We start from the raw sequence: 27,168 nt of genomic DNA, 5'->3' as shown, positions 1-27,168 counted from the left end.
TAACAGATGAGTGGGGTAATAATACTACTAATAATCAGTCCATGACACCTTTCAGAGAGACCCTTCCTGTCCACCCTGTTGAAAGTAATGCCCTATTTTCTGTATTAGTCTTTGTCCATTTCCGTAGCACTTATCACAATCTGTAATTGTGTTGTTTTATTCACATGTTTATTATGAACCTCTCTGCCCCCACTAGAATATGAGTGCCAGGAAGGTAAGTGAATTTGGTCTGTTGTGTTCACGGGTGTATCCCCTGGTACCTGCAGCAGTGCTGGCGAACATTCTTGATTCTCAGTTACTTGCTGAATGAAAGAGGGCTTCCTAAGCATATGGAGTAGCTTGAACTAAAGCACAGAGAGACTATGTGAAGACACTGAGCCATTCAATGTACCTAGAGGATGAAGATCAGAATGAGAGTGATGGCAGATGAAGAGGAAGAGGAAAGGAGGGCACTGGTCATGGGGGACCTAGGAAAGGCAGTTGAACTCCGAAGTTCCACTATAGAGGGCAAATCCATGTAGTCATTCATGGGGACAAGATCTTAAGTTCCAAAAGAAAAAACTGGGGGTGGGAACAAATCAGGATACAGGAAGCCTGGTAGAGTCTTAAGTAGGATGTTCTGTCATAAGAAACCTACAGATGCCTTTTGCCTGTGACCCTGGTTAACTATGGGCTGGTGTTTTGGGCTTAAGCTCTGTTACTAAGGATGATGATGATGATGCTAAAAGTAATCATTGAGCCAGGCCTTGTGCCAAGCTGTGTGCATAGATTTTGTTCTTTCCTCCTCACAACTGTCTTCTGAAGGAGATAATGCTATATTGTCATGCCATGATACAGACAAGGACATTGAGACTCAGATGAAGCCACTTCTTCAATTTGAAACTAGGCAATCTGAGTCCAGCGTCCAACTCTGACTGGGAACCTCTACTGCTTCACATGTACTAGATGTCTGAGTCTGTCCTCAGGCTCTGCCTCCTGTCTTGGACGGACTCAGAGCCACACCGCTGGGCTTCTTGTCCTTAATGTCCATTCTTAGTGCCTTAAGACTGCCTCAGAGGCCTCTCTGGCCAACTCCTGCTCTGGTCTGTGATTAAAAAAAATCACATAAAGAATAATCAAATCCCTAATGGCATTCAACACTGGGTCCTTCAGAGGTAGTTTGAGTGGATTAGAAATTATGTGGGCCAAATCTTGCTTTCAAATCAGTATTGATGTGGTCACTTTAAGTGATGTGCTGACAGAAACAGTATCTTTGATTGGCTTGATCTAGAGGACTTTTCTGTTCAAGCAGATACCATCCTATGTCAGGGAAAGCAGGAACCGTGAAGGTTAGGAAAATGTTCTATGAATCAGCCTGTTGCAGTGAATGTGTAAGGAGGTAATTATGTTAACCACCGTTAACACTTCTGGGTTGCTTACTACTTGCCATGCAGTTTTTATAGCATTTTTCACGCATTAGCTTATTTAATCCATATAAGTTTATTAGGTAAGTGCCATTATCTTCATTTTACAGATGAGGAAACAGAAGTACAAAGGAACAGTTATTTAAATGGCTCAAACTAAAAAGCTAGTAAGTTACCCCTTCATATTCAGCTAGAGTATGAATCCACGCAAGTCCGGCTCCAAAGCTTTTTCTCTTAACTATAGACAGGTTGTTCTTTGCACGGTGGTTTCATCATGTTGTGCATTTAAATTAAGAAGCATGTCCTAGGTGCCTGTGATGTACATAGCATACTGCTAACACCTGAATCAGGATGCCTTCACATAGTGCAAGAGATGATGGAGGCTTAAACTAGGGTCCTGGAAATGGGAATTGAGGCCAGGGACAAATGACATTTTGGAGATAGAATTTGAATTTAGTGACTCTTTGGGCTGCCTGTGGGTGGGAATGTGTTTGGAGACTGGCTGAGTGAGGGTGGAATGAAAAATGACATGGAAATTGTTGGCATGTGTGACTAGGAATGTTCCAGTCAAGTGAACTGAGATGACTAGTGGCTATTGGGAAATCATGTCTGAAGCTCAGGAGAAGGATGAAGACCAGAAGCATGAGACGGAATGAGCTCACTTTAGATGGGGAGGGCAGAGTGAGAAGATGAAAGTCAAGGAGAGAACTCTGAGAAACCACTGCACTGAGGGAGTGGGCAAAGTAGGAGGAGTCAGGGGAGGAGACTGAGAAGGAGTGAGGAGTAGCCAGGGATTTAAGGGGAGAACCAAAAGAAGGGTGAATTGTGTAAGTCCTGGGAGGAGTAAATGATGGACACTGCTAGATGCCTTAACATGGTCATTGGGATGAAAATCGAGAGGAGACCTTGGGGTCCACAATTACAGATCATGGTGTGGTTGGCAGCCAGACTGCAGGGGTAGAGAAGTGAGTAGATAGTGACAAGGAGGCAGATATCTTAGACTAGTCTTTCAACAATTCGGCAGGAAGCAGGAGGGGAGGGTATAGCTCAGTGGTAGAGTGCATGCCTAGCACGCATGAGGTCCTGGGTTCAATCCTCAGTACCTCCGTTAAAGATAAATATATAAAAACGTAATCATCCTCCCCCCCCCCCAAAAAATTAAAGAATTTGGCAGGAAGGGCATGAATAAAAATGACAGCTCACAGGGCATGTAGGTTCGTTTATTTTAGGGAAGAACTTGAGTGAGGTGGTGTCTGGGTCAGAGGGTGTAAGCTCTGGGAGAACGCAGAAAAAAAGTGATCGGGGTGCAAAGAGCAACTTTTAGAGCGATGATGAGAGATCAGAAACATAAAGCAAGATTTGGCTTTATAGCAGAGAAGAACTACATTTACCCTAGGGAGAGATGAATCATCAATTGAAGGGGATTTCATGTACATTGGATATAAATTGTTACTTAGTGAGGTAGGGTGCAAAAATCGTGAGTAAGGAAACTCAGAATGCTTTAGGCAGTTTGAGAATGGGTCGAGGGAGGACATTTGAGAAGAGAAAATGGAAATGGCTGAATGCAACATGGCAGTATTTTAGGCAGTGATACCCCCTCAGAATATTATTCCAGGAGACAATGAGAAAAATGTTTCTAAGGCCGGATAGGTTAAAAAATTCATCATATAGACCTTTGACATTGTATGTGAGGATGTTAGAGACTCTTAGGATTTCTGTAATAGAGAAATGACCTGTGTTTGTTTATCCTGCATTTCCCAACTTATTTATCCATCATCAGTTCTGCACGTAGGAGTTTCTACGATTCCCTATCATTAGGATTCCAAGGAACACACTCTAGGGAGTCCTGATCAAGGAGGTTGGCTTGAGCCAAGTCACCTGGTGGAGTCACACTAAGAACCCGAGTGCTGTTTCATAAAACACATGTGCTTCAGAGGTACTTCATGCCCCGACATGACTTCTGCCACCTGTGCTTGGTGACCTCGAAGCTCGCACAGTGAAAATGGACAGTTGTGTTTGTCCAAGCTTGGGTTTGGGAGGGACAAATACAGCAGAAGGCAGAGGAAGTGAAATTCTTGGAGCTGGAGTGGGAGTGCTGTGTGAATGTTGTTGGGGGGGGGGCATGTAGGCTGCATGAAGTAAAACAGCAAAATAACCGGGCAAGGCTGGAGAAGTTGAGGGCCTTGTTGTCTTCATGACGTCAAAGGATATTTCTAGTGGGGGAGAGGGAAGGGGAGACGGGAAAAGGAGGAGGTGATGGGGAGAAGTTTTTTTTTTTTAACAAATTGTGTAATAAACTATCAAATGCTGCTGAGAGATTGAGCTGGATGAGCTGGGGAAGAGGCGGATGCATTTGGCAATTAGGAGATCGTTAGTTACCTCTGAGTGAACAGTGTAAGTATAGTGCTAAGACTTAATTAGAGCGTGTGTGGTAAAAGCGGTGTGCAAGACGAAATCTACTCATCAATTTTTGTCAGTAAAAGGAATGAGAAATGGGGAATTGAGAAGAAGGCGGTGTCCAAATAAGGTTTGTTTTTTTTTTTTTAAATCATTGTTGTTTGTAAATGTGAAGAACAGGTGGCCCTGGGGGCTTGAGGGGAGCAGGGCGTAAGCTAGGAGTGTTGGGACAGGCAGTGAGTAAGTGACCAGAAGCATGGAGAGCCCAGCTGAGGAACGTGACCGTGCGGGGGATGAGAAGGGGAAGGTGTCCTTGGATTACAGTGTGAGCTTCACAGGAGTGGGAGTTGAAGGAAGGTGGTATCACCATGGAAGGCAGATAGCCAAGATGAGTGAGGAGCTGGTAGAACGACTCTCTTGGCCCTGCGAGGAAGGGGACGAGCCTGTTGAAGTGGTCCTGAGAGAAGCAGAGATCTCAGAGGGGGAAGCCCGCAGGCGGCAGGGGAACACTAGGGGAAAGGCAGACAATACAGCAAATGCTATTGACAGTAGAATGAGGCTCCCGAGGGCACAATACAGGGAACCAGAGGGACTACAGAAAGCAGACGATTGTGCCACAACAGGGGACAAATCGATTCAGTGAGCAAGAGTGATGGTGAGTAGTGGGGATGAAGGACACAAGGTCCCAAGGCTTCACACTAGAACCCAATTGCGGGGTGGGTGGTTCTTGCCCTGGGAGGACAGGGACGGGCGTAGTTGGCAAAAGCTAGCTAGACTTCTCATGAGAGCTTGGTGTGCTGGAGTTCAGAGCTGCATCAGTATGGCTTTGTGGGGCTCCTGCCAGATGACGACAGGACAGCCTTTTTGAGTTGTGACACCCCACATCAAAGACCTTTATTCAAGGCGAAGCACAGCGTGTCCTCCCAGTCCTCTTTCTAGTGATGGACAGATTCCCTATTCCTGAGGATTTGTAGTGCCTTCCAATGCCTTTGTATAAACATAAATAAAAGAGTATTTTAAAAGAAGTATGGAGGAGTTACAGGAGTGAGGGAAGAGGCCAATCTCATTTTGTAAGGTTTCCTTTGGAGCTAGGTTTGAAAACTTGTGACAGCAGGCATCTTTCGTGGTGTGGTGGCCTAACCACTGGTGAACCATTTCCTGTTCCCCAAATCCGGGCCCGGCTCCACTCTCAGTTTTTCCCTTCCTTTATTCTGACACCCGAGTCTGTGCCTTCAAGGCCTTACTCTCTTCTTCCCAGGCTGTTCCCCTGGTAACTATTAAGTGAATCAGTGCTAAGGTAGTTAAATCTAACCAGAAGTTAATGCCTTCGTATTCCTGGGGTGTTTTTCCATTTCACTTGAGTGCCTTACCCCAAAGGGAAAAAAAAACCCCACCAAACTGTAATGATGGGAATTGAAAGCTCTAGAGTAGGGCAAGGCAGGGAAGGAAGGGCTTCCTGGACTTCAAATTAAACCAGAAAGACATTCAACTGCTACTGGTTTCCCTGAGGTGCAAGGTGGATGCTGTTCCTCAGAGCTCTGGGGATTAGCCATGGTTCCCTGTGGCCTAGAAGTAATGACACCCCCATTTTTTTTGGTCCAATAGTTTGCAACTTCTTGAATTTTCACTCTCTGGCCCATCTATTTAGGCCTTTGTGAATTGTGTGCTTGTTTTTTTTTTTTCCTTCTCCCCGGAAACTTTATTCTCCAGCCTCCTTGAGGCATAACTATGCAAAATCTTGCAAAGAGCCTTAGAAAGTTACTTCTGCTGAAAATCGATGAAAAGAAGCTTTGCGAATAGACCCATTAAGTGGTTTTAACTCTGCATGAAAAACTGTGCAGCCAGATAAATCTAATTCTTGAACAGGCTGAAAGCTGAGTTTTCCATCAGTTTTCCTTCCTCCAGCCAAAGAACTCCAGGTGCTCCCTGTGGAATGAGAATGTCAAGGAGGCTTTTTGATACGCGCCTTCGAGGAAGTAGGGACCCTGTCGGTGGTCTTGCTGGTTTCATGCAGTGTCTGGGGCCCTTGCCAGCAGCCACAGGCCTGAGTGAGTGGTACAAAGCCTAATTCAGGGTCGGCACTCAGCAAAATGGAGACATTTCCCTCTCTCTTCAGAATATCCACTTAGTATGTGTTCTTTGGTGTCTGCTGTCGGTGTTTCCGTGTAAGACTTATCTGTTTAGAATGGTAAAATTGTAGGAGAATTTTTTCCACCTGTGAATTTTCCAGGCCAATGTCTTCCTCATCCAACTAGCAACCAGTTGATTTGACCATCTGTTTCACTTTCCACTTTCAGGCACGTGATACATAGAGACATTGACAAGTACACCAGCTTTTCTTCCTTAAGACATTGAGTGCCTTGAGGCAACCCTCAGATAGCGCCGGGACCTCTAACCATGTCCCTTGTTATGGACCTGTTGTCCCGCACAATGTTCTGTCCTATCCAAGGACCCACCTGCCAGCAGCTGTCACACTGGCAGTCAGTCTGGCTGATCAGTCTCTGCTACAGGTCCTTATACCCGATAATTGCCAAAGTGTGGCTTCTGTGCTTTCCTCAGGCATAATAGCATGTCAAGAAGAAATTGTTAGGCCCACAAAACCTTATTCCAAGGGATGGCTGTCTATAGTATGAATTTCAGACATCTATTTTTTAAATAAATATTTAATCCATACCTAGTATGAGTCATACATTGCATTAGGAACAATGGATATGACAAGAAAATGTGGTTCCACCCTAGGGGCTTAAAGTATAGAATTAGAGATAGCCATGTGAATTAATTCCAGTGTTGTATTTAAGTGATACGAGAAAGGTATTTTAAATTCACCCTTTCAACACACATTTATTGACTGCCTTCTTTGTGTCAAGTACTGTACTAGATGCCAGAGAAACAGCAATGCCTAAAGAAGACAGCCTCTGTCTCCACTGAGCTTCCATTCCTTTGTGTGTACGAGGCAATGTAGTTCAACACGATGAAATGACTTAACTGGGAAGGTCGGGCAGGTCTACACTGTGGTCATGAGTTTTGAGCTAGCTCTGGGAGGGCGAGTAGAAATTCATAAAGTCTGGGAGATGGAACAACATATTCTAGGCAGAAGGGATAGTACGTATAAAGATGCAGAAGCATGAAAGATGGACATAATGGTGTCCTTGCAAAATGCTGAATAGTTTGGGGTGTCTGGAGTGCTGACAAAATGTAGGGGAGCATCATGGCAATGAGGCTGGAAAGACAGCTGAGGCCAGATGGTGAAGGAGAGCAGCTATATAACAATATGGTTCAGGATCAGATGGAACAGGTTCAAACTTGGGCACTGCTACTCCCTAGCTATGTGACGTTGGGCAAGTTACTCAGTCTGTATCTTGGATGAGGACCTATGGAATGTGAATACTAATTGGAACAACTTATGGGATTGTAGTGAGGGTTAATTTGTTAAGTAAAGTATAATGTTTGCCATGTGCCTAGCATAAGGCCTGAGACATAGTAAGTCTTCAATAAGTTGTAACTGTTGTTCTTCTGTAAAGATACTAAATTATATATGTAGTCAGTGGGGGTCTATTGAAGTTGGATTCTTGAGAAGGTGAAGGACTTGATCAGAAACATATTTTAGAAAGACTGCTCTGGCTAGAATGAGGAGGAGAGGTATTAGGGGTTAGAAACTAGAGGGAGAGGCCACAGTTAGGAGACTAGTACAACAACTGAGGAAAGAGATAACAAGGGCCTGGACAGAAGTGGAGCAGCGTGATAAAGACTCTCTCCTTGACCAAACTTGAATGAGGCTCCTCTGAGCCCTATTCATGCTAGGCCTCGATCTGGGACTTCCATGTCCATCCTTGCTAAGTCCAGTTTTAGTGAGAATCCTAAGTCGCTTTCAGGATAGCCCCTCACCCTTGATATCTGGTCACCCTGGCCTGCTTTCGCCAAGAATCCTGTGAAGTCCATTTAACAAGAATCTCCCCACCTCTAAAGTCTGCACTCAGTAATTTTCATCCACTGATCCCCTCACGCTGCTCATTAGCTAAAACTCCCCAACAGTCTTTGCTGCATTTAGAGTTGAACCCCCATCTCTCTCCTCTATTATACCCCTTTTGCAATAGTCTCGAATAAATTCTTCATACTTTATTAACAAGTGTCAGAATCCTCTTTTTCTTTAACAAGGAGGCTATGAGGGGATGAACTCAGTGGGGCTTAGAGGATTGTTCTCTTAGCTCTTGATTGATAGCGGTAAGGACAGATAACCATGGTCAAAGATGAAATGACAGATGATTCTCAGCGGTTGGCAGGAATGGTAACTTTAGCTGAGATACAGATTACAAGAGGATGGGTGTGGGTTTTTTGCAGGGTGCTGAGTCCATTTCAGCCAGTTTTCTCAAGTTTATATGCCTGTGCGGTCTCAGTCTCTTTCTCTCTCGACTGACTTAGCAAGCAAATGGAAATAGGTAGTTGTTGATGAGATGATCTCAAAAGAGCATGTAAAACTGTAAGAAGAGGACTGAGAACAGGACCCTGAGGACACCAACGTTTAAAGAGTAGGCAGAGAAGAACAAAGTAAAACAAAGCTCCGAAAAGAGCGGTCAAGGCATGAAGGTAAAAAAAAATCAGGGATGAATGTTACCTGAGCTAAAGGGTGAGAGTTTCAAGGGTGAGGAGTGGGAAGGAAGTAAGCTCAAGTGCAGGTGAGAATTCCAGTTGCATTGGGGGAACACGGAGGACCTGTGTCAGAGCTGCCGTGTGGGGAGGTAAGGACCGAAGCCGCGGTGCCCGGATGGAGATGTGGCCTTCACCTCTCTACCCACCCTGCTCGACAACTGGCAGAGGGGATGAGATCACCATCAATTTGAAAGAAGGAATAAGTGTTGTAGCGAAGCTGTATCACAGGCAGTAAGGTCTGTGGCTTATTTTGATGACGTTGCAAACAGTGACTCAGTACCTGTGTAGACACGTTCTAAGAGAACAAACTTTTAAGGGTTTGAGAGACAAGAGTTGACCTTTTAAATTTATAATTCAATCAAACCACACGCTCTTTGTTTATCCATGTTAAAATTTAATCATAGATTGGTGAATTCTACTTTCATTTAATGAAATGCAGTTAGCATTTTCTGCACTGAATAGTCTGTTAAAGAAACTTGCCCCTGTATTTGCCTTTCCGAGGAAAGCTAAGTTACCTCTTGTTATCTTTGACTCACATGTGAGGCATAGAAATTCATGTGGAATACAAAACTTCTTTCTTTTTTAACCGGGTAGGCTTTTCACAGCATTCAGGTGCCTATGTGAGAAAGTTTAGACTCCACCCCCCCCACACACCACTCTGCTTCCCTTCCTTCAGCTGCATTAAAACAAATTTTCTATTTTTCTCCTGCCCTCATAGTCTGATTAAAAAAAAAAAAAAGACACAGAAGGAAAAAAAGAAAACCACTTTCTAAAGCCACAACTGCCTTTGCCTAAAAGAGAAACCACTTTGCAAAGGACCATTGTGTAGCAGACCTAAGGTGTTCATTATAATAGATTCCAGATACCAGCCTTACAATTCATTTCCGAAAGGAATAAAACCACCCAATTCTCGCACTTGTCTGGGAACCCCTAGGCCGAGAGGAAATTGGCTGGCAGATATGCAGATGTGGGGGTTTGTGCTACCTAACTGCTGAGGTCCAGTATGAATCTTAATCACAGAGGAAGTTTGTAAGCAATAAAAGGGGCCTCTGTGGAGGCTCTTCAGGTCCCAAAGCTCATTTTTCCCTAAGAATATAGGGCCCTGGGGTCTGTGTGTTCACAAGCAGTAAAAAAGTCGAATTCTTCCCAAGTCGCTAAAAGAGCACTAAAAACGATGCCTTCCTCAGCACTTCCTTTCAAATGGCTCAAGAAGAAAACCCATGGCATCTTTTCTAATACCCACATCCTATTTTCAAATCTGCCAAAAATAGCGGTTTTAATTCACAGGCTTTAGACAAAAGAGGAAAATGCACTCAAAGGGACAGCTTGATTTTCTGCTAATCTTAACGTTTTATAGAAGGAAGTATACCGGGAAGGCGGTGATCTGGGGGAGAGAGTGATCTGATTGGGATGCCCAAACTTCTTAGTTCGTTTGCTTTGTTTCTGTACTTTCTTTTTAAACTGATGTGGATGTCTTTCACCAAGCCATCCCCATGTCCTTGGCCCTTTGGGAGCAAAGAAACCGCTTTGCTTGTCCAGCTATTGAAGACTAAAAAGGCCTGGAAATTAGAGGTGAGGAACACATTGATGATTGCCAGGCACTTCCTTAGCACCTTTGGCATATTTCCTGAAAGACAGTATACAAGATCTATAATAATACCTACAATTGAACCCAAAACTAGTGTCTCTTGGGCATAGTACATAACGTACATAGTGCATAGAAAATCGGGGAGTTGCTGTTCTTTATTGATCAGCTGGGACAGTGAAAGGGTTTGGGCTTTGCTTCTGGCTACTCGGCAAAGGACAAGCTGGAGAAATTGCCCACCCTGAATAAAGAAAATAAAGCTGTTGCTTGTGTGTGTGTGTCACACAGTGCCCTCTTAGACCTGGGCTAGTCTAAGGTCTCGCTAAGCCCACACCTCAGGGATCCCTGCACTTCAAGTGACTTCCTCAAGATTTTCTGAGGCATCGCTAAGGCTGTCCAGGTGAGCTTCCTTCAGTGTGGGCTGGTAACTGTGAGTCTCAGTCCCTGTTTCTCTGTGTCAGGGCACTGTTTTCTCTTATGTTCTCGCCCTGGGGTTGACCAGATGCCTCAAGTTGCTCCAGGACTCCTGTAAAAATCCTTTCACAGGCTTGTGAATTGCATTCTTTCCTATGAAGGTGGCCTGGTAAGCCAATAGCTCCTTTTGGCTGGTAAAGTATTTCTTTCCCACAACTATGGAAGTTTAGGCTGCCACTACTGGTACTGTGATGTTGATTTGGGTTGACCCTCACTCACATTGGAACCCTAAATTCATCCTGTGTTCGTTGAGCTACATGCTGGCTCTCCAATCTACATTCCAACCACGAATAAGCCTTATGCCTTTATCACCAGAGGGCATTGGGGGTACCTGCAAGTATCTTTTAGCTCCCTCCATTACTGCTGGCACCCAGGACAGTCACCGCATCCTTTCCCACAGGCTCTGTGTCATGTGTTACATGGTCCTCTGTGGATGGTCCCACCTTCCTCTCAGGACTTTTGAGATCATTGCTGTGTACTACCAACAGGTTTTCCCTATGCATGTCCTCTTTTGCCTCTGACTGACATGGGGATGTCTTGTTCTCTGAGGCTGATCTTAAGCTGTGCCAGATGAGGGACAGACATCCCTTGCATGAGTAGAACAACTCTACTCATGCTGTCCGTGGGCCCCTTGCCTATCCTCCCAGCTGGTGTGAGTGTATGAAAGTCAAGGGTGCAGTCAACACCGAAAGCAGTCATATTCTAGGAATGCAATAATTGTGGCTTAAAATACTAAAAAGACCTGAGTGGGGGATATGATGTTCTATGTTTATGCTGTAAAACCCTAAATGGTAAAAATTTAACATCACCAGAGAAGAAATCATCATTTAAATTTTGCTGCATACCCTGGACAGGGTTGGCATTTGTGATCATCATGAATGAAACACAATAGCAATTTCTCAGAGTAATTGAAAGCATTAATGGGAGTGGGGCATGCATAGATAACACAGCATCATAAGCAATGATGTAATCAGCGTCAAATAGATCTACATCATCTCAATACAGATGGGTTCTGAAGAGCCACAGCAGCATGAATAACAGCATCACTGTTCTTCTCATGGTGGCCAATGTGAAATTAGCCAAGAGTGGCATATGTGACAATAAAGCATAAGGGGAGATGGAACCCAAACACTAAGAAGAATCTTCATGCACATAGATTAGACAAGAAACAAATACACAAGTGTCTCTTTTGTACCCATCATTTCTTAATCTTCATTGATAAATCACTGTATTTCACATTGGCCTGTTCATTTTGTGATCCATTTTTAAATCAAATTGCTTATATAGACAGAAGTCCCATAGAAAATTTCTCAGACTTCCCCCACCTCAAGAGTAGCCGTGACTAAAGAGTTAACAGTTAGAACTGCTTGTTACCTTCACTGCTGCACTTCATTTCCCACAAGGGTCTTTATTTACTTGCAAAGAGCAAAGTCAAATAAGAAAGCTATACTTTCTTTAGGTTTATGAGAGATTATCTGGAGCTTAACCTCAAAACTGGAAACTTAACGAGAAACTTAGTTATATACATTAACAAATAACATAGGCTTAAATTTCATTGGCTTAGACTAAATCATTTCATGCAGATTCGTTGAATGTATTCCAAATACTTAGCTAAGCATTGGATACTTGGTGGTAAACAAAACAAATAAGATTGAAATAAGGACCTCACAGAGCTTAGAGAAGCTGCACAGGCAGGCATTAATCCCGTAAACATACAAATACAATTCTTGTTACAAATTTGAATACATTCTAAGAAGAAGGAAAAGTCAGAAGAGAAGAGACCCTGATAGAACAAACAGCAAATGTAAAGCTCCCAGATGGTTATTTCTAGGGATAGAAAAATAGAAATGTTGACAAAGCTTGTTTAAAATGAGGTTATAGGTGGAGAGGGTATAGCTCAGTGGTAGAGTGTGTGCTTAGCATGCATGAGGTCCTGGGTTCAATCCCTAGTACCTCCGTTTAAAAAAATTAATAAATAAACCTAATCCCCCCCTCCCCAATGATGTTTGAAGGTTTGGCAGAAATTAGATCATGTTTGGCTTTGAAGGAGTTTGAATTTGATCCTAAAAGCAGCATGAAGCCGTTAGAGAGTTTGACGTGGGTGAGAATGTGACCTGATAGATATTGTTAGAAAACAGCTCTGAAAAATGTAGGAGGTGGGTGAGAATGGAGGTGGGAAGACCAGGCCAGGCAGAAGACTACTGCACAGGTCCAGGTAAGAGTGATACGGAGATTAAAGCTAGGTCACACCAGTGGGTTGGAGAGAAATAAGCCAATTTGGCATACATTTTGGGATTAGAATTGAGAGGAACTGCTGATGAATTATAATCATTTAATTATTCATCCACCAAATATTGGAGTGCCTCTTTTGTGTCAAGCATTGTTGTAGGTACTGGGGACAAATAAGAGAACAAAATACATAATCCCTGTCTTCATGGAGCCTATAGACTAGTGGGAAGATACAGATAATAAACACACAAGTAAAGTGTAATATGGCCAGTGGTGATGAGAGAAGAGTAATAGACAAGAATGAAGTAGGGCAGGACATCAAGAGAATACTGGGATGGGTTTGGGGTTCCTGTTTTACAAAGCGTGGTTTAGGGAAAAGCTCTCAAAAAAGTCACATTAGAGCAGATACTTGAAGAAAATAAGATAGCAACCTGTGTGGTCATATTGGGGAAGTTTTCTAGGCAAATAGAACATCAGGAGGCAGGAATGTACTTGGCATTTTGAGGAACAGAGGAGAAGCCAGTGTGTCTAGATCAGAGTGGGTGAGGGGGAGAGTGTTGATAACCGAGATTAAGGTGTTCTGCATTGGGGGTGCTCATGTTGGGTCATTGTAAGAACCTTGGTTTTTCAGATAATAAGATGGGAAGCCCTTGGAGGGCTTTGAGCAGGAGTCTGTAACAGTTGACATTTGAACAGGATCATTCTAGCTTTGTGTTAATAACAGCCTGTAAGTGGGCAACAGAGGAAGCCTTGAACCATTCAGGAGGCTATTTCAGTCATCTAGACTAGAGTTGATGGTGATTGGGATTTGGGTGGCAGCAGCAAAGGGATTGTGAAAAGGTTAGATTTTGTGTAAATTTTGAAGGTAAAGAATTTACTGATCAGTTAATTACCTGTGGGTTACAGGACAAAGGAGTCAAAGATGATACAGTCTTAGCAACTGGAAGAAATTAAAATTATCACATGCTAAGATTAGGGAGACTGGGGGCAGTGGTTTTTGGTGGGGAGGGTTATTCGATTTAGAGGATGAGAAAAAAGAAAGAATTCAGAGTGACTTCTAGATTTCTGGCTTGAGCCATTGGGTGGATAGATAGAATGGTGCAATATCACTAGGTAGGAAGGATGACAGACTTTAAAAACCATCTAGTCCAGCCTCCTTGTTTTGATAGATGAGAAACTGAAGACCCAAGGAAATAGCCACCTTCCTGAATTTTGATAGAGCTGAAACTTGATTCTCCTAATGGAACAGTCAAGATTCTCGTCTCTTTTTAGAAAGATTTTTTTAATTCAAAAAATCTCAGGAATGGGAAAATGATATAATTTTCTTAAAGACAAGCTGCACTATAAGCTTCTTTTGTATGTTAGGCTAGAGTGGGCAACTGTTCTATGCCTGGAACACGCACCCCCTTTCCTAGGATCTGTTCCTCTGCATTCGCCTCCCACATCTACATGGTTTCCACAGGAATCACCAAGCTGCTACAATGCGATCCCACCTCTTGGACACTGTGGATTATTTGAGGGATTGGCACCTGACCCAAGGCGGGAAAGTGCCCCCTGCTCACTTAGATGAGAAAGGGAGGAGAGATGACTGTAAGCATTTAGTAAATACCTGTTGACCTGAATTGAAGGAAGAGTGAAGCTTTCAGAAACCATAGATATAAAACTTTTTCCAAATATATGAATTAGGGGATGATTATTCCCATTTCAGGAAAAAATTTTGCTCTACTGGAAGATTGACTGTAATTTTGCTTTAAATAGCAATCTTTTGAGTGCATTCAAGCATGTGTTTATGATCATTAACTGCTTGACAGGCTGGGGTTGAAAGGAGCGCATTTTAAAGTTAAAGCATCAAAAAATATTTCCCATGAAATTCTCTTTTCTGTGGGCCCCGAGCCTGAGTTCTATTAAAGGCCTCTATTTCCAAACAGTGAATTATAAGCTATCAAATGGGTTAGCATTCAGTATCAATACTGGCTAAATGATGCTAAATAAGCCAGTGGTGCTTTGAATTATGAGTTCACCTTAGGATGTTTTATAGGTCTCTATATAAAGACTATTTTAAATATAGATATAATAAAAATACTGTATGTGGACTAGTTAGGAGTGTGTGTGTGTGTGTGTGTGTGTGAGATAATATAGTTACCAAAGCAAGGATTTTGATACTAGGGAATAAAGCCCTACGGAACTATATTCATTATTGACGAGTTCAGAAGCAGAAAGATGCACATCTGTGTCTGTGGATGAGGTTCTGCCGTACTGGAGGATGCGATGGAAGTGGGGTTGGACACCAGCCTACTGGGGCATAAGCCCAAAGTCAGATAACTCATCTAGCATATTTGCTAAGCCTGTATTTATTCTGCACAGACAGGGTTAAGTGGTCATAACCAGACTAATGATAGATAGCATTGAAAAAAAACCAAAAACAAAAAAACCAAATTGACACTAGACCTGTCTGAAAAAGGAGAAGAAAGAAGAGAAGGATTAAAAAAGGAAGAAAAAAGGATGACATTTGAAACGTGTAGCTGCCAAGAGCTGTGGAGCCTCCTTTCACTTTGTCCTATGTGGTACTTAGTGGAGTAGTTTCTGAATGAGTTCATGAATAACAACCAAATGACTATAATAATATTTGAATGGCTTTACATACTCTGTTGGACTTAGTCTGTTTTGTTTTGTTTTTTTTGGAGCAGAGAAAGGTTTAGTGCAGGGCGGAGCAGACTTATGCCTCCCCCACCGCAGCCCAAACTCCATAAACGGTTTCAGCAAAGCATTTTTAAAGGCAAAGTGAGGGATGAGGGTTTAAATCTTTATATTGCATCAGTCACATGTATGGTAAGCCTCTTTTCTCAGCTTTGGAATATTTCCCTTCTATAGCAGTTGCAATTAAATTAACCTAATTTGGGCTTTGCTGTCTGACCAGATCACTTTCGCTGTTTAGTTTTTTGTTGTTGTTGTTGTTGTTTGTTTTTTGGTTTCCAGCAGTTTTGTGACAATATAAGAATTTCAGGCAGTGTCACTGGTATTTTAGTAAAGAAATGTATACTGACTTAATCTAAGTCTGACCAAGAGAACTGTCTCTCCATGCCAGGGTGACCATGCATCTCTTTTTGCCCAGGACAGTCCCGGCTTACGCCCGTTTCCTGATGTATGGATTAGTAGTGTCTTTTTTCACTCCTAAAAGTGTGCTAATTTGGAAATAAATTGTGTTTCCCTTAAATATCAGTGCCACAGGTAATCCTGATCCAACCAACGGAGAGAAAACTGCAGAACACTCCACTAACTCTCCTGCTCTGTCACGGGGTTTTATATACAATTCCTTTTGCTCTCCACCCCCTCCAGATGAGAGATCATGTTATCAACTTACACTTGAGTGAAAAGCCTTCGTCAGAGGAGTGAAACCACAGCCAGACTGTACTGCTTTGTGCTGATGTGAGTGCATGCAGACAGTGTAGAATGATGAAGGGATGGATGAATAGCGTTGTCTTTTATTCAGTTCTTGACTATTAGTTGCTTTAACTTGCCTTTTGGCAGAAGGTGGATAGCTATTGATTTAAGCTTGAGCTGTCTAGCAACTGTCTCAACTGCAGAGATTTTGTATTGCTGATTAAAGCGAGATGCATAAGTTGTAGTTAACGGGAATTGTTTTACTTAGGATTAGGTCTGGCTGCCAGTAGCAGAATCCAAATGGCAAGGGCTTGAACAAGACAGCTTATTTCTCACTCATAGAAGACACTGGAGCTAGGTCTTACGGAGCTGCTAGGATGCTCTACCGTCTCAAGACCCAGGGTCCTTCTATCTTGTTGCTCATTTGTGTGCAGTATTCGTTCCCAAGGTCACGGCATATTCCTGGATGGTTGCTTTAGCTCTAGACAATGCATCCTTATTCCAGGCTGCAGGGAGTCAGAAAGGGACAAGGGAGGGAATGCCCCTTCCTTTAATGGCAAGCCAGCACACACACACACACACATGCTATGTGAGCCTGACGTTGGGGTTTTTGCCATGACTTGGGCAGATACAGTCAATGAGGTACATAAAATATTTACTTTATAAAGAAGTGTGTAAAAGAAGGGGGTTCTATGGCCTTCCAAACCAAAGATTGCTAATAGTAGCTGATTGTAGGTGATGTTTGGCAAGAAGGAACGATCTCAAATGAGAGTAAGGAAGACAGTATGGAATCAGGACAGGCAGACACATTGACAGTGAAATAGGATATTTGACAAACAGATCCATGTATGCAGTGAAGTTTGACATATAGCAGAGGTGATATAGCAGATCACAGGGGAAAAGAACTACAATGAATTAATCTGGAAAAACTGTACATATGGGGACAAGTGAAAATTGATGCCTACCATACATATTTAAAAAAAAAATCTACTTTACCAGGATTAAGACCTTGAATACCAAAAGCAAAATTTTAAGACTTTCGAAAGAAAATATAAGTGATTATTTTTCTCACCTTGGAGTAAGCAAATAAAACATAAAGACCCTTGCCATAGTATAAAGGATTGTTAAATTAAAAATCTTTTGATTATCACTAAATACCATAGGCAGAATTTAAAGACAAATTTCATAAGGATGGAAAATAAATTTTTGGTGCTGAACATACTGTGGGGTATGCAGAAGTGGAAATACAATGTTGTACATGTGAAACTTGTAATGTTATAAACTCATGTTACCTCAATACAAAATAAATCTAAAAGAAGTGAATAGAGAAACCAAAAAGGAGGACTAGGCATTTCAGAAAATAGGAAAAACAGATGGCTAATAAACATGAAGAGATACACAACCTCACTTAGGGAAATACAGATCAGGACAACAATGAGATACCATTTTATATCCATTTGATAAAATTTAGGTAACCTGATAAAGCAGAGTGTTTAGAGAGGATGTGTATGAGAGCTCTTTTTTACATTGCTTTGGGAGTATAATTTGCTACAACTGCTTTGGAAAACAATTTGGTATTATTTTGTAAAGCTGAACATATGCATATCCATTGACCTAGCATCAATACTAGACATATTCCGAGAGAAATTTTACCACATATACGCAAGGAGACATGTGTTAGGATGTTTGTGGCATTGTTTGTAACGGCAAAATTTGGGGAATTACCCAAATGTCCATTAACAAGAAAATGCAGAAATGACTTGTGGAATGTTCACAGAATGTGATATTATGTCAGTGAAAAGCAGCAACTTGAATAAAGGTTAGTGATGTGATACTGAGTGAAAAGAAGCAAGATCCAGAAGACAGCACACGACGTGATGATCTTTTGCTGAAATGAAATAAAGCAAGTACAACACATTTTTAAGGGACACACTTACACTTGATTAAATTAATAAAGAGTAAAAGGAATAATACATAAAGATTCAGAATAGTGGTTACCTTCAAGAGGCCATGGAGCATGGGGTAGTGAAGAAACAAAGGTGATACCCAATTTGGGGGTTGGACAGTGGGTTCATGGATATTTATTAAGACCCTAAAATCAATGAAAAGAATAATTCATAAAGCAATGATAATGTAACCTGAAGCAAGAATTATGATCGATTAAATTCTGTACACCTGAAGTTCAAGAAAAATCCGAAACAATAAACACCTCGCCGTGGCCTACAAGATCCTCTGTGACCTGGCTTTTGGCTTGCCTTCGGATGTGATTTCCCACCTCTTTTACTCTTGCAACACTCAGCTTCAGCTGTGTTGCTTTTTGTGTTGGTCCTTGAACTTTTTAAACGTGCTCCTGCTTCTTGTCCCAGAATATTCCTCTCAGATGCTCACATGTCTTGCTCCTTCATGTAATTCAAGTCTACTCAAACATCTCAGCAAGGCCTTCTCTGAACATTCTGTCTGAAGTGCACCCACCCCTATTATGCTGTCTCTGTACCCTGTTCTGTTTTTCTTTATACCAGATCTATGCATACTGATCCATATTATTATTATGTATACTAATAATACATATTACATACATATATGTGTATATAACCTACATTATTTACAGAATATGTACGTATTATAATGTGTATACTATTACATTTATATTTTATTTTTAATTGAAGCATAGTTGATTTACAATGTTGTGTTAGTTTCTTGTGTACAACACAGTGATTCAGCTATACATATATATTCCTTTTTGTATTCTTTGTCATTAATAGGCTGTCATAGGATAATGAATATAGTTCTCTATGCTATACAGTAGGACCTTGTTTTTTGTCCAGTTCGGTGAAGATTTTTCTTGTAGCTCCGCTTGTATAAGATCTTCTGTCAGAGATCAGTAGGTATTGGGTGAGAATTATCCCATGTGTAGATGTATTTCAATGTTTTGTGGGAGAGGGTGAGCTCTGCATCCTTCTAGTCTGCCATCTTGAAGCCCCTCCATATGTATTATCATTTCTCTTTCCCTACACTACAGACCTCTGGAGGCGAAGACTTTGTTATGGCCACTGCTCTGTTCTTTAGCTCTCTCCTACTGGTCCTTTTCCTCAGATTATTTCTGCCAGAAAACTGTCTCTGACTCTCTAGTTTAGATTAGTGTTTCTCTTCTGGGCTCCTATTTTTTTGTCCCATGATAACACAAAAATGAAACTGTTCCATTCTTTTGTGATTTCCTGTTTACCTGTCTGTCTCTTGCACTAGATTTGTTTGTCCTTTGAGGACACTGACCGTGGTATGTACATTTGTCTGTATGTGGGTATTTAATCCCAAACACATTAGTGTCCACCACATAGGAGATGTTCCATAATGATTATATAATCAAATAAATAGGTGGAAGAATCAGCAATCAGGGGATTGATCCAGCCTCAGGATGAGGTGACTAGCCAGATACATGAAGAGGGAGTTTGGCCAGGTAGGAATGATAAATTGCAACGTAAATAGGAGAAGCTGGAAGGCCTTTGGGTGAGACTTAGTTGTTATGTTTCTATAGAAACCTTTTGATTCAGACTTCACTGAGCTTCATCACTTTTGTGTAGGGTCTTAAGAGAGGGACCAGGCTGGAAATAAGCACTTATTTTCATGAAAGCTAGAAATTCAGGAGCTTCTTAACCACTCAGCATTTCTGCACAGTTACATAGTTCAGAGGGGAACTCATAAGCATAGGGTAATGCTAAGATCATTCAAGATGTTAAAATAAGACTATGATCAGATTCAGATTCTCTGCTGCATGTGTTTCAATGTGTCCTAAATATTTGTTATTTTATAATCTGTGTAAGGTATATGGTTTCTATTAACTGAAATACAAAATTCACTGGGCGAGTCTTTCCTCTGTCCCGACATCCCGACCCTGTTCATGGGAGTATTCAAGAGCTATCAGTTGCCCACAGATGCTCTCAATGGCTTCATGTTTTCCGAATCAAATTACTTTTTTCCTCTTTTCTGGTTCAGTCATTCTGGGATCATCTTTCGTGTCATTATCAGCATTAATGCTGTGCCACAATTTGTACGAATAATTGGATCACTCACTTGCACAGATAATTGCGTCAGTATGCCTTCAGCTTTGCCAGTTACCAAATGACAGACTTGACAGCCATATTAGTGTATGAGTAAATTATTGGCACTGGTTTACTCTATATGATGAACCAACTTTGGAGTTCATCGTTTGAGTGTGATTATATGTTGTGAGTTGTTCATGAAAGCGATGTTGCCTCTCTTATTGATGTATGGGCTGTGTGTATAGCATCTTGAAACTCCTAGTGTGTTTATGGTGGCTTATACAACTACTAGTACCTAGAAGTTGTGCTTGGTATCCAGATAGGAAAAATAAAGTGCTACTTAAACTAAGGGAATAGATTTTTACTTCTGTGGATGAGTGAACTTATTGGTTCCAAGGCATAAACTGTACCCCTATTTCAGTAGGCCCTGTCTTTGACCCCAGGCTTTAGAGCCCTCACTAAAGCCATAACTAGAAGATGGTGGCAGTCCATGCAGAGGAAGAGAGACAGATCCCTCAAGGACAGAGTAGCCTGACAAACGTTGTGGCATGATGACAGACCCTTGGGAAGCAGGATATGCTAATTTCCAGATGAGAAGGGGGATGGTCTGATCAGAGTTCTGACAGATAACATGGGCTGGGGTCACTTCTGAGATTCCAGAATGTTATTTGAGAGCAAGAGAGGGCCAGAGTTTTTCAATGATCAGGATTAAGATACAGGGGAAATCCATGGGGGCCATGACTTGAAGTGGATTATAAAGTGGAGTCTGGGGCATGTGATGGTGTGTTGGAGCTGGCTCACATTGGCTCACTAGAGCTGATGGTGCGTACTTTGCTTGCTAACTCCTCATCCACTGGCCTCACATTAGTTGTTTGACATCAGCTATAACAGTATTTGCACCATGAGAATGAGCAAGCAGTATAAATTAGGGCTTTTTTTTTTTTTTTCCTAGCGAGCTAGTTTACCACCAGGCCACTAGTAATAGGAGTAACCTAGAAGCAGATGATTTATCACATTTTTATAATGTGCCAGGCATTTGCATTATCTCATTTAAGTCACCTTATGGCATTTTTTTGGGGGGTGAGGAAACTAGGCACACAGAATTTTTAGCAAGAAGTTCAGTTACTAGACTGGGGCCTTGTGATCGGAACGTGACTAGTATTGAAGGTCGTTTAATGATGGGCTGTTTGAATACTAAACGAGGTTTCACCAAAATCCTTCCTGATGAGGACTAAGTTGAGTCCTAGAACTGGGCTTGCAAGAAGGGTAGAGTATAGCTTAGGGAGCCAGGCTAGGCATATGTGGTAGAATTCTAAGTAGAATAATATCCTCATCTTCATGATATCCTCTTCTCTGAAGTTTTCCAAGGATTCACTAATCTGAGGTAGGAGAGCAGTAGTCTGACCTATCCCCTTCCACACTGTTTTTATTCTTAGTAATGATTTTTCTACTTCTAACCATCATACTCATGACCTTCTAATGGGTCCTAGAGAATAAAATGTATGTACTTTTCACAAGCAAAGTTTGAGAACATATGTCCTTATTTCTCTTTGGCACACTCCACATTTTTATAGCTCAAAAGAATCTTCAAGATTGGAGCTATTTTATTTTGTTTTCTTGTAACATGTAGTTATAAGTCAGTTATTTTACTCCAGACACATCGCTGGCAACAAGATTGAATTTAATTTGTCTTAAATTTCTTTTCTGATGACACAAAATAAATAACAAAACCAAAAAAAAAAGTATTAAACTGTGTGAATCCAAATATAAAAACATCTAATAAGCCCTGACCAATTGTTGGGAATTGTAAATGAAGTGGTTTTTGTGATGTGAAATGTCTGCAGACTAATGTAAACTTTATTTAAAACAACTTGTTTTTTTGAACTCTAATAATAATTTTCTTTAACTTTACTGTTGCAATTCACAGCAAGTCAACTGTGGGAAGATTTGGCAGAGTGGTAATATCCTTTCTGTTATCTTAGACATAATGGGAAACTCTGCTCTTCCAAGAAATCATTTTTTCTCTACAGTTGGTCCATAATTTCATATAGATCTGAGGGAAAATGGAGAAAAAGCACACTTTTAGCAGGTGTAGGCTTTGTGTATGTAACACTTGTTTTTAGTTTTGGTTGATTTAGCATGTTACATACCATTCACGTCCCTGTGCTATCCATAATGAGGATTCAGTTGAGTCCAAAGGTGGTAGTGATATTTCGGTAGCTTAATGAATATGACCTATGTTACATAGACACAAAATCCTATTACATCTGTGATGTTTTAGACCAAAAGTCCCAAACTTTCCCAAACCAATATACCAAAGTTCAAACTCATTTGCTTCAATATGTATGTATGTGCACATGTGTGTTAGGGGAAGGAGATGTGTGATTGGACACCATAGACTGACAGCTCTTTGTATCAGTGTTATTGCTGTGTAACAAACAACAGCCATATATGATTGCTGGTGAGTTGTTGAATTGATGGACCAGTTTGTCTGGTCTCACTCCTGCACCTGTATTCATCTGTGAGTCACCTGGGGGCTGGTTTGTTTAGCATGGCTTCATCGTTTCCACATTCTCTTGAATGTCTCCAGCAGCCTAGCGTTGGTGTGTTCATAAGACGACAGAGCCTCATAGAGCAAACGTAAATGAGTACAGGCTCCTCTTGTGTCACATTTGCTTACATTCAATTAGGGAAAGGAAGTTACATGTCCAAACCCCAAATGAAGGCATGGGGAAGAACACTTCACCCAAAGTGGGAAAATACCGCAAAGTCCCATGGCAAAGCGTATGGATCCATTGATGGTTGAAGAATTTAAGCCATTTTTTTTGCAGTCCAACTACCATGTTCTTTCAGTATAAAATGGTAACATTTTGAATCAAAATTTATGAGATTCCATTGATGTGATTGCTTGTTCATACACCAATGAAAATCAGCATCCATGTCATCTTTGATACACATGAAAAGGTAGAAATGGAGTGTGTTACTTTAAAAATGAATTCTACTTGGGTTAGAATAACAACTATAATCTGTACAGTGAAAGAAATTGTCCTACTGTACCGTGCATTGAGCATGGTATGTTGTTTATTTATTCCCTTAAGTAACATTTATTTCTCACTCAATATGTGCAACTATATAGCTGAGGAAGGACATTAGCAAACTGGAGCATGCCTGGAGGGGACAACTGGAGTAATGAATCTGGAAACAATCCAGGAGGAGTGGCTGAAAAATTTGGTGACTTTTGGCCCATAAAAGAGAGGCCTTAGAGGAGGGGTATAAGCAGTCTTAAGATAGGTAGAGAGCTGTCTCATGGGAGAGGGATAACATTGGTGTATATTATCCTAGAAGGCAGAACAGCCCATTGCCTTGTGAACACCAGGTTAACTATGACCTGCAAGGCCCCACAGCATTTGCTTCTGCCTGTTTCTCTCTCACCTCATTGCCTACTGTTCCCTCTTGCTCACTGCAGTCCAGCCACAGTGGTCTGCTTGCTGTTCCTTGTGCACAGTAGGTACACTCTGACCTAAAGTGTGACTCTTTTCACTTGTCCCTTCTTCCTCCCCGGAACACTCTTCTCCTAAATATTTGCATAGTTATCTTCTAGTTATTCAGGTCTTCACTCCACTGTCACCCCCTCAGGTCTTCCCTGACCAACCCTTCGAATACTAGCCCCCTTGCTTCCCACGTTTTCTTATTATTTATCACATAACACTTCTTGGTCTTATTAATGTACTTGTTAAATTTTTCCTTACCAATTGACTGTAAGCTCCCTGAGAGTTGGGACCTTGTTTGTGCTGTTTGCCACTGTCTCTCCTTCATACCTAAAATAGTACCTGGTACATAGTAGGTCCTCAGTAATTATATACTAAATGAATTAATTAAATTTAGTAATTTCACAGATGTTTTCTGAGGGATCTTATGAAGTAATGAGTTTCTCATCTCTGTCAGTGTTTAAGTAGAGGTCAAGTAGAGGTAGGATGACCATCTCTCAGGGAGATCCTGCATTAGATGGTCATGTTGGTGTGCTGGCTTCTAAGAATCCTGTGAACTCATATTTTATGATATAATGCAGTATTCTCCCCAGATCTGATAATATCTTCAACCCAATATTTTTATAGATGTGCTAAAGTCAAGAGGACTTGAAGTTTAGTTATTACCATTTTAAAAGGTATACATACCATTATGTCTTTGGAAAACTTTGTAAAATCAGGGTATCACCACAGTAAAGACACTAGAATGCGTTCAGTTACGATTGGTTGACTTTTGGCTGACTTTGGGCTGTCAGCGAGTTGAACTACAACCACCACAACATGGAGCTATAGGATTCTGAATAAACTCTGCCCTAGCAGTCCTTTAACGATTATATTCTTTCTTTCTCCTGAAGGAAAGGTTTCTTGAGAACATTAGAATGAAGTTGGCCTTGAAGGGTGGGGCCGAAGTTAGATTAGAGCAGACATTTTAGGCTGGGGGAAGGGCCTGAATTAAGGCATGGCCATGGCAAGGAACAGTGAATGTATGTGTTCTATGTGGAGCAAGCAACTGACTATGAGCTGACCATATGTTTTTAAGAAAGGTTGGGAGATGGAACAGGACAGGCAAAGTTAGCGTGTATCATGGAGAAGCCTGTATACCAGGTCAGGTTTGAATTTTATCTGTGAAGAGTAAGAGTCTGGAGTAAGGGAAGGATGTGTGAATCTGTGAACCTGACTAAGGATTTTGGATGATGTTAAACCTAACCCTCCCCCTTTTCTCGGGGGAAGAGGAAACTGAGCCCCAGAGAGAAGAAATATCTTGCTCAAGTTCACTCAGCCACTTCGGTCAGTTTACAGGGTAGCAGTGGACAGAACTGAAGCTTTCTGATTCTTAGCTCAGTATATTTTCCACCATTACATGAAAGTAATGAAGTGAGAATGGAACTTTCAATTTTAGGTATTACATGCTTATTTCAACATGCAAGTCATCCATCAGGATGAATTCCTCACTAACAGATGTTCAGGAGCAACTCCTGAGGGCTTTGGGGGTAACAAACGTCTGGTAGTGACTGCTTTGATAAAGAGTTGTACCACAGGGCACTGTGTTCCTCTACAAACAAGAAGACCTTCTATACTGTATCCACTGTGGGTGGCCCAGCTGGGGAGATGATTAAATTTAGACATTAGATGGGTATGATCAAGTACCTCTCACCACCTGCTCAGTGGTTTACTTTAATTTCCAAATGCTGCACTGGCTAGAATCCCTCTGTTTTAATTGATGGATATTGTATTACTTGGCTGCCCAGTGCACTCCGTTTCCAAAGGCCGTCACTATCCGTCACTGCTTTCGGTTATTCAGTGTTGTTGGAGCTGCCATATTGATTGGGAAATCCAGACTGGAGGCATGGGGACAGGGTAACTGCTCAGGTCTAAGTTTCAGCCTCATGATTGGTGTTTTCTTAAGGAAAGGAAACAAACTATTTCTAAGGTACCCCGGGGGCTCCTACAGAACCTGTCCCTTGTGACATACCCTGTTATACTTCTGTAAGCGAATTGCTCTGAATCTACAAACTTTACTGCTTAAGCAGCTTGGAGTCAGACAGACATGGATGCAAATCCTTGTTTCACCATTTCCTAGCTGTGTAACTTTAGGCAATTGATTGAAACTGTATTTTCTTCACAGTAAAATGAGGATAATAGTGTTTACGTTTGTCTAGCTCTGAAGTGGGTTTCTTGTGGACAGCGTAGATATGGGTCTTGTTCTTGTATCCATTCAGTCAGTCTCTGTCTTTTGGTTGGAGCGTTTAATCCATGTACATTTAAGGTAATTATCGATACATATATTTTTATTGCCATTTTGTTAATTGTTTTGGATTTGTTTTTGTAGGTCTTTTCTTCCCCTTTCTTTTGTTCTCTTGTGATTTGGTGACTCTTTAGTGTTATGTTTGGATTCTTTTTTCTTTTTTGTATGTATATCTGTTACAGATTTTTTGTGGTTACCATAAGCTTTTGGTATAGCAGTCTATCTACAATTGTTTTAAGCTGCTAATCTCTTAATTTTAAATGCATTTTAAATACCCTGCTTTTGTATTCTCTTCCCCTCATGATTACTGGTTTGGGTATCAAATTTTATATCCCTTAACTGCTTATTGTGGCTACAGATTATTTTACTACTTTTGTCTTTTAATCTCCCTACTAGTTGTGTGTGGATGAATTCCTGATTTTACTGTAAGTTTGCCTTTACCATTGAGCTTTTCCATTTAATAAGTTTGTTTTTTCTAGTTACGGAGGAGATATTTCTAAGTGTATGGTGTTAAAATTACCATTACGACTATAAACTGAAAGCGAAAAACTTTGTCTTAGTTACCCACATTCTCATGATGGAAAGTCTGTTTTCTATTACAGAAAATAGGACCTTGAGAGAAAGAGGTGTTGGGTGGCTAAGGTTAGATAAAGTGTAAAGAATAAATAATACAAGTCTGATTCAAAAGGTACTGTCTAGAAAAAGTCAGGTTTGTATATAGTACTATATTGGTACCCTAGGTAATCAGGAGGTATCGTGAGGTCATGTGTCATGAAGATAATTTGCCAAAAGGGATATGAGTGTAAGAAAGTTCCCCCCAAATTCTACTATGCTAAGGAGCTTTAAAAGCTATGTCATCTTTTGAGAGGTAGAAAAGAACACTAGATTGGGATCCATGAACCCTGACACCTACTCCTGACTCTGTTATTTACTAGCTTTGTGACTTGACACAAGTCACTTAACATCTATAGATGGAAAGTTAGTGTTAGACTACACCAGAAGCTGGTAAATTGTCTCAAAGCTCACATCTGGGCTTTTTGTACAATCTGCAAGATAAGAATGCTTTTTAAAATTGTTTGAAAAAATAAGAATATGTGTGAGAGGTAGGTGGTCCTCAATGTATATATTACTCTATAGCTCTTCAGAAATTTTGCCAATCCCTGGACTAGATGACCATTTAGGTCCTGTTCAGTGTTGACAGTCTAGTATTTTGGTCCCTGGTAGATTTGTAATAGTTTTAGAA

This window comes from Camelus ferus, chromosome X (assembly GCF_009834535.1).
Source record: "Camelus ferus isolate YT-003-E chromosome X, BCGSAC_Cfer_1.0, whole genome shotgun sequence".
NCBI classification, from domain to species: domain Eukaryota; kingdom Metazoa; phylum Chordata; class Mammalia; order Artiodactyla; family Camelidae; genus Camelus; species Camelus ferus.
The sequence above is the reverse complement of the archived record's forward strand: the minus strand, read 5'-3'. Positions refer to the sequence as shown.